The sequence below is a fragment of the Hylobates moloch genome, unplaced genomic scaffold, assembly GCF_009828535.3.
Source record: "Hylobates moloch isolate HMO894 unplaced genomic scaffold, HMol_V3 SCAFFOLD_8, whole genome shotgun sequence".
NCBI lineage: Eukaryota > Metazoa > Chordata > Mammalia > Primates > Hylobatidae > Hylobates > Hylobates moloch.
Window position 1 is genome coordinate 10153389 of NW_026652283.1, and position 11284 is coordinate 10164672.

The following is an 11284-nucleotide window of genomic DNA, read 5'->3' on the forward strand; positions in this document are numbered from 1 at the left end:
CTCACCACCTCAGAGACTGGGTTCTGCTTTCCTCATTGCAGGTCAGGTGTATCCCTTATTTCTCTTTGGGACTCTATCCCAGAGGGATGGGTTGGGTTGGATCTTGTTTGTGCCTTATTTCTAAAAGGTACAACTATGACTTGAACAAAGGTTTTAAAGGAACTGTGTCCAAGCAATCAGCACCGTATCATAATTGAACTTCAGACATCATTAGAGTTTCAATCTTTTTAGTAAGACTATTGTCTGCTTTCCACTCTACTATTTATTTCTGTGTAATATTTGTGGGGTCAGTGAAGCTACAGCCAGCAGTGAAGCTGGTCAATATCTCTGGCTCTTTATATAGCCTATTTCCATCTCTTGTGATGTGTGTGTACAGATAGTATCACAATTGGCTAAATTTTTGATGCAAAAGAGATGGTTTCTGCTATCTGTGTGATGGCATGAAGACAGCACACTCCTGGGCACTCATAGATGACAGAAAGCTGCCTCACAGCCTGCTCAGGCTACAGCTATTGTTCAAGCTTCTGTGGATCTCACTCAGCACAGGCAAGACTTGTTGTTGTGCAACACAGGAAGGCCAAAATTCTGTATTTTAAAGTATCTTTAGGGGTTATGAATGCAAAATGGACACAGAAACCATAAGGAAATTTCTAGACCTGAGAAAACTGAATACACAATTCCTTGCGGGAGCCATGTGATATCATCTCGCCAAAACTTCCTTCATGCTCTTCCCTTTGTCCAGAATATTCTATAAAATTCACCCTCTGCTTCATTTATTTTAAGAATTGTATTGAATTCCTACCACTTATAATTAAGTGGCTACAATTCTACATTCAAATATGGTAATTAGATACCCTCATTAAAGCTTCAGTTGCATTATATTGGTTTTCTTGATTTAGTCAGTATTTGTCTTACCTGTTTTCTCAGATTGTTCATCCAAAAAGAGTATTTTTTCCATAATATTCTGATATGCATTCCTCCCCACATTCTTTCTGGTTCTTCTTTGTTCATATTTTATTTTCTGAGTCAAGTTCATTATGTGTACTTTTCTTTATGTATCTGGCTTTTTTCCCCAGGAATTTGGTGAGATTTCCTTTATTTAATCTTCTAAGTATTAGGATATAGTACTTACCATCTTTATTTCATTCTTGTCTGCATAATTTCATAATAAATGTTGTGTTACCAAAAAGCCCTATCAGCGTCCTGCATTGTTAGCACTTCTTTCAGCTGCTGATTATTCTATTATATCTGATAAATACCTGCTCATTAGTTCATGGAATATACAGGTTAGTCAGTATCAACAGCTGCCATTTAACACTTAGATCTTCTGTGTGTCTTGTGTAATTTTTCACATTTTGTGCATGGCTGATGTTAATTTGAGGACAGCTTGGCTGGAGATATGATGGAGGTAGAGAGGGTATGTGACAGTAAATCCTAAAGACAGGCCTCTTGACCATTGTGGATGAGTAGATCCTGGGCTTTGCAGATGAGAATCTGGGTGGCACTCCAGAAGAGTTGCAGGTTATAGTACAAGCAGACTTCCTAATACAAAAGGCTTTGCTACAGATAACTTTGGCCTTGCAAGGGAACCATGAAGATTGGTATTTTCCCTGACAAAAAATATAGACGTACTTGAAACGGGAATACAACTGGCAATGAGCAATCCTGCTTAGGTGGCTTAAGTTAGACCATCAGGTAACAAAGGAATGTCAGAGAAAAGGAGCAGCAGAGGCCAGGCTGATATTGCTTGATATGGTCACCAACTGAGGTTGCTGCAGGCCTGCTGCAAGACAGACTTCCCCTTGGCAGGAGAGTACAGGAAGAGAACAAAAATACCCCTAAAGATCACTCATTTCATTCCTGACCTTCTCCAATGTCAGCAATGAGTAAAGTTTATCAGGAAAGCATAAATATCAGCTATGCACTCTCCAGACAAAACAAAAAAGAGGTGATGGAAATGCAGAAAGGGACACTGTCTGTGAGTGAGGGTGGGTGGAAGAGAGAAGCAGGACTGCAGCAGGAACTTGGGCACCTAGCCGTGGGTGGCAGCCCTCAGCACTCCACTTGCCTTCTAATATCCATGTTCATATTCTGAGGTCCTGAAAGAACAGTCTTCAACATATGAAATTTTAGGAAACACAATTCAGCTCTCATAACAGCTCCCAACCTTTTCTAAGTCAAGTGTTCAGTGGTTCAAAACTCCTCACTCCCTTCACGCGCTGCCCTTTAGCAAATTGAGTTGCCTCTACTTTCAACACTCATCCCAAATAGAACCACTTGCATAATCTTTACTAAAAGGTGATAGTTCAGGCCATGATGCTCTCTCCTGAAGGACTTTAATATTCTCAGCTGCTCTTGATAATATTCCCAAGCACATCCCATATCCATTCCCCTCACATCAGTCAGGGTGATCATTGAAAAGTAGGAATTAGATCATAACACTGTTGTGTTTCAAATGCTCCTAGGATTTTCTTCTGCACTTGTAATAAGATCCAAATTTCATGCCTCAGCTCTCTCACACTCACATATCTCTCTCTTTCTGAAGACTTGGAAGCTCTGTGAATGGAACAGAAAGCAGTATCTTCCTCAACTTGATGTGTTCATTGTGTAAACTAACCATTCTGATAATACAGTTGTGTGTGAGAATTCAGTTTTGCGTTGACTTTTCTAAAAACTTTGGTTACACTGGTAGGATGGTCATCTTTATATTTTTATTTGATGTTGATGCTCTGTAATATATATATTTCACAATTATTTGAGCGTATTTATATTCTTTCCATTTATCCTAGCAAAGGCTGATTATAATAGAAAATATTTCTTTTTTTATTATACTTTAAGTTTTAGGGTACATGTGCACAATGTGCAGGTTTGTTACATATGTATCCATGTGCCATGTTAGTGTGCTGCACCCATTAACTCATCATTTAGCATTAGGTATATTTTCTAATGCTGTCCCTCCCGCCCTCCCCCCACCCCACAACAGTCCCGGAGTGTAATGTTCCCCTTCCTGTGTCCATGTGTTCTCATTGTTCTTCAACATTTACTATATGATATTCGATCTTCAGAACCATCATATTACGGAGGTGTGATTATTATTATTATCTTAATTCTGTAGATGAGGTGACTTAGGTGCGTGCCTAGGTTCATATAAAGGTAGTGAGTGGAATGGAAGGCAGTCAGTTCTCAGAGCTGAGTTCTTGCTTACTGTGCTCCACTGGTTACTTGGTCTTCATTCATTTCTTTACAAGAAAGTGAAAGCAAATGAGATTCAGAGAACAAAAACAAGTTTTTCTTACAATATTTTAAAGGTTAAATTTTCCTGAGACTTTAACAGCCGAGGTGAGAAAAAATATATTTTCCTGAGTAAACATGTTTGTTTAAAATCATAATCACTTTTAAACATCTTCTAGTATTCTGCTTTACCCCTTGGATTTATATAAAGACACTCCAAGGAATTCATTCCTTTTTTTTCTAATTACAAAACCCTGTCAATATAGATCCTGTATGTACTGCCTTCATGCTACATGCATTTTTATTGGGTGGCATATTAGCATTGGCAAAATTTGTGTATGCCCTTTTAAACTGACTAAATTTGATCCTTCTGATCACAATGATTCTAAAATTCTAGAAATCCAAGAGGGACTCTGGTCAGAGAGTTGTCTAAGAAAGGATAAATTGTATACCACTTACACAGCTTTCAGTCTTCTGCATGAAGATATCGCCTGTGTCCTGGCCCCAGAGCTGGTGTACCGTCCTGAGTGGTTGGGGCTGCTGAAGGCCTTGGTCAAGTGTCTAAGCCTCAAGTGTCTTGGCTTAAGGTCAAGTGTCTGTAGCCTCAACTCGCCACTGTTATCACAATGTCAGAGTGGATTCTTCACCTTTCAGTTACACTTCCTAGCAGTTCATACAGAAGTGCAATCACAAATTATCTCATAAGAAATACAAAGCAATGTATATCACCCTCATACTTTTCTGATGATGTACCAAGTCTGTAAGCTGATACATTCAAAAGATGAATTTTATTAAAGTGATCAATGACTCACTAATTAAACAGATAAACCTGTACCTATTTCTTACAAAAGATGTTGTCTCTTCTGCTTAAGAACCACAAATTATTATTGTATTTCATTGATTTTGAAGTCCACATGTATGCATATTTATCATCTTGGAAATTGTTTTTAAAATATGATCACGACGGAATCATTCATCTAATGTTTTCTTACAGTGGTACCTTGACATCCTCTCTTGAAGGGGTGAGGTCTGTTTTTACCCCCTTGAGCTTGGGTAGAACTTCATTACTGCCATGACCAGTAGATTATATCAGAAGTGATACTTTGTGACTTTTGAGTCTATATCATAGAAATGCCATGCAATTCCAAATTGTTCTTTATGGAACCTACCACATGCTGTGAGGAAGCCCATGCTGTGAGACAGAGATAGAACATTCATTTAAAAAATGATTGGATACAAAATTGTCTCTAAACAATATTCAATAACCAAGTTTGTTTCAGTGACCCAATTGCTATCTGTATCATATATTTCTACACATGCATGGCTACATAGCTAAAGATTTATGGATTATTCCTATCTACCTTGCATAGTGATGTTTCAGATGCTTAGCTCTTCCAGTACTTACAATAACACTTTGAGGATTTTTTGCATTCATGTTCACTTTCCAAAGGTAGAAATAAAATCTGAATGTGATTGAGTGACTTCCCTAAGACATATACTTCATAGGTAACAGCGTAAAACAATGCAAGGAAAGAGAGAGAGAGAAATGAGAGTACGACCTTATTCATGAGAACAACATAAAATACCTAGGAACAGATAGCAAGAAATGCACAGGAATCAGCTGAAGAGGAATGATCAAACTTTGATGCAGAATATGCACTGAAATGTATGTACCTGTAAATTTCAGCACAGTAAAATGCAATTTTCAAATAGGACTAATTTTCCAGGTGTTCTGGTGAAAATTGCGCCACGGTCCCCTCTTCATGTCTGATTTTGGCTTTGCACATTCACAACCTCTGTTATTTTTCTATTTGTCATTCCAATTCCACAGTTCATATATATATATATATATTTATTATTATTATTATACTTTAGGTTTTAGGGTACATGTGCACAATGTGCAGGTTTGTTACATATGTATCCATGTGCCATGTTGTTTTGCTGCACCCATTAACTCGTCATTTAGCATTAGGTGTATCTCCTAATGCTGTCCCTCCCCCCTCTCCCCACCCCACAACAGTCCCTGGAGTGTGATGTTCCCCTTCCTGTGTCCATGAGTTCTCATTGTTCAGTTCCCACCTATGAGTGAGAACATGCGGTGTTTGGTTTTTTGTCCTTGTGATAGTTTACTGAGAATGATGGTTTCCAGCTTCATCCATGTCCCTAAAAAGGACATGAACTCATCATTTTTTATGGCTGTATAGTATTCCATGGTGTATATGTGCCACATTTTCTTAATCCAGTCTATCATTGTTGGACATTTGGGTTGGTTCCAACTCTTTGCTATTGTGAATAGTGCCGCAATAAACATACGTGTGCATGTGTCTTTATAGCAGCACGATTTATAGTCCTTTGGGTATATACCCAGTAATGGGATGGCTGGGTCAAATGGTATTTCTAGTTCTAGATCCCTGAGGAATCGCCACACTGACTTCCACAATGGTTGAACTAGTTTACAGTCCCACCAACAGTGTAAAAGTGTTCCTATTTCTCCACATCCTCTCCAGCACCTGTTGTTTCCTGACTTTTTAATGATGGCCATTCTAACTGGTATGAGATGGTATCTCACTGTGGTTTTGATTTGCATTTCTCTGATGGCCAGTGATGATGAGCATTTTTTCATATGTTTTTTTGCTGCATAAATGTCTTCTTTTGAGAAGTGTCTGTTCATGTCCTTTGCCCACTTTTTTATGGGGTTGTTTGTTTTTTTTCTTGTAAATTTGTTTGAGTTCATTGCAGATTCTGGATATTAGCCCTTTGTCAGATGAGTAGGTTGCAAAAATTTTCTCCCATTCTGTAGGTTGTCTGTTCACTCTGATGGCAGTTTCTTTTGCTGTGCAGAAGCTCTTTAGTTTAATTAGATCTCATTTGTCAATTTTGGCTTTTGTTGCCATTGCTTTTGGTGTTTTAGACATGAAGTCCTTGCCCACGCCTATGTCCTGAATGGTATTGCCTAGGTTTTCTTGTAGGATTTTAACGGTTTTAGGTCTAACATTTAAGTCTTTAATCCATCTTGAATTAATTTTTGTATAAGGTGTAAGGAAGGGATCCAGTTTCAGCTTTCTACATATGGCTAGCCAGTTTTCCCAGCATCATTTATTAAATAGGGAATCCTTTCCCCATTTCTTGTTTTTGTCAGGTTTGTCAAAGATCAGATAGTTGTAGATATGCGGCATTATTTCTGAGGGCTCTGTTCTGTTCCATTGATCTATGTCTCTGTTGTGGTACAAGTACCATGCTGTTTTGGTTACTGTAGCCTTGTAGTATAGTTTGAAGTCAGGTAGCGTGATGCCTCCAGCTTTGTTCTTTTGGCTTAGGATTGACTTGGCGATGCAAGCTCTTTTTTGGTTCCATATGAACTTTAAAGTAGTTTTTTCCAATTCTGTGAAGAAAGTCATTGGTAGCTTGATGGGGATGGCATTGAATCTATAAATTACCTTGGGCAGTATGGCCATTTTCACAATATTGATTCTTCCAACCCATGAGCATAGAATGTTCTTCCATTTGTTTGTATCCTCTTTTATTTCATTGAGCAGTGATTTGTAGTTCTCCTTGAAGAGGTCCTTCACATCCCTTGTAAGTTGGATTCCTAGGTATTTTATTCTCTTTGAAGCAATTGTGAATGGAAGTTCACTCATGATTTGGCTCTCTGTTTGTCTGTGATTGGTGGACAAGAATGCCTGTGATTTTTGTACATTGATTTTGTATCCTGAGACTATGCTGAAGTTGCTAATCAGCTTAAGGAGATTTTGGGCTGAGACAGTGAGGTTTTCTAGATATACAATCATGTCATCTGCAAACAGGGACAATTTGACTTCCTCTTTTCCTAACTGAATACCCTTTATTTCCTTCTCCTGCCTGATTGCCCTGGCCAGAACTTCCAACACTATGTTAAATAGGAGTGGTGAGAGAGGGCATCCCTGTCTTGTGCCAGTTTTCAAAGGGAACGCTTCCAGTTTTTGCCCATTCAGTATGATATTGGCTGTGGGCTTGTCATAGATAGCTCTTATTATTTTAAGGTACGTCCCATCAATACCTAATTTATTGAGAGTTTTTAGCATGAAGGATTGTTGAATTTTGTCAAAGGCCTTTTCTGCATCTATTGAGATAATCATGTGGTTTTAAGAAGTTAAAAACTTTGAAAAGAAATTAGACAAATGGATAACTAGAATAACCAATGGAGAAAAGGGCTTAAAGGAGCTGATGGAGCTGAAAGCCAAGTATCGAGAACTACGCGAAGATTGCAGAAGCCTCGGTAGCCGATGCGATCAACTGGAAGAAAGGGTATCAGAGATGGAAGATGAAATGAATGAAATGAAGCAAGAAGGGAAGTTTAGAGAAAAAAGAATAAAAAGGAATGAACAAAGCCTCCAAGAAATTTGGGACTATGTGGAAAGACTAAATCTACGTCTGATTGGTGTACCTGAAAATGACGGGGAGAATGGAACCAAGTTGGAAAACACTCTGCAAGATATTATCCAGGAGAACTTACCCAATCTAGCAAGGCAGGCCAACATTCAGATTCAGGAAATACAGAGAATGCCACAAAGATACTCCTCGAGAAGAGCAACTCCAAGACACATAATTGTCAGATTCACCAAAGTTGAAATGAAGGAAAAAATGCTAAGGGCGGCCAGAGAGAAAGGTCGGGTTACCCAAAAAGGGAAGCCCATCAGACTAACAGCTGATCTCTCGGCAGAAACTCTACAAGCCAGAAGAGAGTGGGGGCCGATATTCAACATTCTTAAAGAAAAGAATTTTCAACCCAGAATTTCATATCCAGCCAAACTAAGCTTCATAAGTGAAGGAGAAATAAAATACTTTACAGACAAGCAAATGCTGAGTGATTTTGTCACCACCGGGCCTGCCCTAAAAGAGCTCCTGAAGGAAGCACTAAACATGGAAAGGAACAACCGGTACCAGCCCCTACAAAAACATGCCAAATTGTAAAGACCATCGAGGCTAGGAAGAAACTGCATCAACTAACGAGCAAAATACCCAGCTAACATCATAATGACAGGATCAAATTCACACATAACAATATTAACTTTATGTAAATGGGCTAAATGCTTCAATTAAAAGACACAGACTGGCAAACTGGATAAGGAGTCAAGACCCATCAGTGTGCTGTATTCAGGAAACCCATCTCACATGCAGAGACACACATAGGCTTAAAATCAAGGGATGGAGGAAGATCTACCAAGCAACTGGAAAACAAAAAAAGGCAGGGGTTGCAATCCTAGTCTCTGATAAAATAGACTTTAAACCAACAAAGATCAAAAGAGACAAAAAGGCCATTACATAATGGTAAAGGGATCAATTCAACAAGAAGAGCTAACTATCCTAAATATATATGCACCCAACACAGGAGCACCCAGATTCATAAAGCAACTCCTGAGTGACCTACAAAAGGACTTAAACTCCCACACAATAATAATGGGAGATTTTAACACCCCACTGTCAACATTAGACATATCAACGAGACAGAAAGTTAACAAGGATATCCAGGAATTGAACTCAGCTCTGCACCAAGTGGCCCTAATAGACATCTACAGAACTCTCCACCCCAAATCAACAGAATACACATTTTTTTCAGCACCACACCACACCTATTCTTAAGCAGAAGAGACAACATCTTCGGTAAGAGATAGGTGCAGGTTTATCTGTTTAATAAGTGAGTCATTGATTAATCACTTAAATGAAATTCCTATAAGCTTACCGACTTTGTACACGATCAGAAAAATATGACGGTGACATACATTGCTTTGTATTTCTTATAAGTTGTGATTGTACTTCTCTATGAATGGATAGGATGTTTAACTGAAAGGTGAAGAATACACTCTGACATTGTGATAACAGTGGTGTGATGAGGCTACAGACACTTGACCTTAGGCTGATGACAAATGCCTTCTATGGCCCCAATCACCGAGGGTGGAACACCAGCTCTGGGGCCAGGACACAGGCGACATCTTCATGCAGAAGACTGAAAGCTGTGTAAGTGGTATACAGGTTTTCCTTTCTTAGACAACTCTCTGACCAGGCTCTCTCTTGGATTTCTAGAATTTTTGATCCATTGTGATTAGAAGGATCAAATTTAGTCAATTTAAAAGGGCATACACAAATCTTGAAAATGCTAATATGCCACCCAAGAAAAATGTATGTAGCATGGATTAAGGAAGTACATACAGGATCTACATTGACAGGGTTTTGTAATTAGAAAAAAAAAGGAATTAATTCCTCTGAGTGTTTTTATATAAATGCAAGGGGCAAAGCAGAACACTAGAATATGTTTAAACGGGATTATGATTTCAAGCAAACATGTTTACTCAGGAAAATATATTTTTAGTCACCTTAGCTGTTAATGTCTCAGGAAAATTTAACCTTGAGAATATTCTAAGAGAAACTTGGTTTTGTTCTCTGAATCTCATTTCCTTTCACTTTCTTGTAGAGAAATGAATGAATGAAGAGCAAATAACCACTGGAGCACAGTAGGCAAGAACTCAGCTCTGAGAACTGACAGGCTTCCATTCCACTTACTACCTTTATATGAACCTAGGCACGCACCTAAGTCACCTCATCTACAAAATTAAGATAATAATAATAATCACACCTCCCTAATAGGATGGTTCTGAAGATCGAATATCATATAGTAAATGCTGAAGAAATGTTTTCTATTATAATCAGCCTTTGCTAGGATAAATGGAAAGAATATAAATACGGTCAAATAATTGGGAAATATATATATACTAGAGAGCATCAACATCAAATAAAAATGTAAAGATGAAGATCCTACTAGTGTAACCAAAGTTTTTAGAAAAGTCAAAGCAAAGCTGAATTCTCAAACACAACTGTGTTATCAGAATGGTCGGTTTACGCAATGAACACACTAAGTTGAGGAAGATTTGGCTTTCTGTTCCGTTCTCACAGCTTCCACGTCTTCAAAAAGAGGGAGATGTGTGGGTGTGAGAGAGCTGAGGCATGAAATTTGGATCTTATTACAAGTGCAGAAGAAAATCCTAAGAGCATTTGAAGTACAAAAGTGTTATGATCTAATTCCTCCTTTTCAATGATCACTCTGACTGAGGTGAGGAGAATGGATATGGGATGTGCTGGGGTAGGAATGTTACCAAGAGCAGCTGAAGATATTAAAGTCCTTCAGGAGAGAGCATCGTGGCCTGAACTATCACCTTCTAGTAAAGATTATGCAAGTGGTTGTATTTGGGATGAGTGTTGAAAGTGGAGGCAACTCGATTTGCTAAAGGGCTGTGCCTGAAGGGAGTGAGGAGTTTTGAACCACTGAACACTTGACGTAGAAAAGGTTGGGAGCCGTTATGAGAGCTGAATTGTGTTCCTAAAATTTCATATGTTGAAGACTGTTCCTTCCGGACCTCAGAATATGAACATGGATATTAGAAGGCAAGTGGAGTGCTGAGGGCTGCCACTCACATCTAGGTGCCCAAGGTCCTGCTACAGTCCTGCTTCTGTCTTCCACCCACCTTCACTCACAGACAGTGTCCCTTTCCACATTTCCATCACCTCTTTTTTGTCCGCTGAGTGCATAGCTGGTATTTATGCTTTCCTGAAAAACTTTACTCATTACTGACATTGGAGAAGTTCAGGGAAAGAGCCTGAAATGAGTGACCTTTAGGGGCATTTCTGTTCTCTTCCTGTACTCTCCTGCCAAGGGGAAGTCTGTCTTGCATCAGGCTGCAGCAACCTCAGTTGGTGACATAATCAGGCAATGTCATCCTGGCCTCTTTGTTGCTCCTTGTCTCTGACATTCCTTTGCTACCTGATGGTCTAACTTAAGCCACCTAGTCAGGATTGCTCATCTCTAGTTCCTATGGATAACAGTGAGTGTCTGGGAGAGCAGAGACACAAATCTCAGCAATACAGTGGGATCTGCTGGGACCAAACAACTACTCTCTGCCTAAGATAAAACTCATGAAGCTCAGCTAGAACCAATCCACTTTCCATAGAGCCAGAAAGAATTGCCAATTAGTAATGTATTCCCCTTTCAAGTACGTCTATATTTATGCCAGGAAAAATACCA